Consider the following 1,488-nt stretch of genomic DNA (forward strand, 5'->3'; position numbering starts at 1 on the left):
ATCATCAGCTTTCTTAACAGTAATATTGCTGCTGCTTCTGCTGCTGCTGCTGCTGCTGCTGCTGCTGCTGCTGCTGCTGCTGCTGAGCCATGAGGACCTTTGAAATAAAAAACTTAAATCTTAAATAAAAGTTCCCGTGCGCAACTCCCTTCATCTGCTTCCTCCTCAGACGACCCTGACCCACAGACCCCTCCATGACCCACAGACCCCTCCACGACAAGAACAGCAGGACAGCAAAAGTCACACTTTAGATACACGCGCAGGGCGCGCCCACCTAGCCAGTGTGAATGTAATAAAACTTCATGTTTAAAGTCCGTGTTTGTCACGCGCGTGCGGGGGGATGCGTGCGTGCGTGCGCGCGCGGGGCGGGGGTGTCTGCCACGGATAACAGACCAGGATGGAGGGGGAGAGGACGAGGAGAAGAGCGGTGGACTTACTTCTAATTTTATCTGACATTTAATTTAATTTTTATTGTTTTTATCGTCCTGCAGGCCCTGAGAGAAAATTAATTTTAAGCTGAGTATTTTTTATACAAATGTTTAGATTACTCAAAGTCAAAATGAGGGAAAATCTGTGTCAGGTACAGACATTCTGTTCACGTGAGCAGCTGTCAGTCAGCACCTATCAACCTCCAGACACACGACGGAACGTGTCTGAACCAATCACTGATCATCTGACTGATTTAAATACATCTTAACATTCATGAGGTACTTTACATTGTCTGTTTATGGTTGAGTGTGGGCGTGTAGAGGGTAGAACCTGAGGTGGGACCTTGTGCGCAAACTCTGACGTGCAGCTGTGATTTATTAAGGAAAGATGCGCAGAAACGTGCGTATGTATGGTTTTATAAATATGATTTTTTTTAGGCGTACGCCATTTCTGCCTTTTGGCCGTACGTTCACTTTTAGTATGGTTTCCACGCAATCCTTCATAAATGAGACCCCAGATCTCCATTCGTCAACAGTCAGTACTTGGGTGTTTGTTTTAACTTATGTGCCTTTCTATTATATCATGTGATTGTTCATGAAAACAAACATTCTACACTCAGTGATTCTTTATGCCTTTTGATGACTTTTTTTCTTTTTTATTTCATTTGTACATTAGAGGTTTTCTACTATTTTTCAAGGTAATTCCTTGTAGATGCCTTTGTTAGCTCTGAATATACGTTGGATGTTTCCTTTGGAGCACTAAGGTTTATAACAGGGAGAAATCTCTCAGTCATCACAGCAAATGGTACTTTGTTGCCATTAGTTTCTTTGTGCATAATACTAGCTTTGTAAAATTTCAGTTCTCAGTAAATAACCTCTTTGGTCTAATATCCAATACAACCAATGAAGTATGGAATAGAACACCAGCTTATTTCTTTATTTTTTGTTTGTTTTGTTTGTATTCACCATGTCCTGAGAATCTACACCAGAATGTAAGGTGTTTTGTGTGTGTGTGTGTGTGTGTGTGTGTGTGTGTGTGTGTGTGTGTGTGTGTGTGTGT

Source organism: Austrofundulus limnaeus, unplaced genomic scaffold (assembly GCF_001266775.1).
Source record: "Austrofundulus limnaeus strain Quisiro unplaced genomic scaffold, Austrofundulus_limnaeus-1.0 Scaffold559, whole genome shotgun sequence".
NCBI lineage: Eukaryota > Metazoa > Chordata > Actinopteri > Cyprinodontiformes > Rivulidae > Austrofundulus > Austrofundulus limnaeus.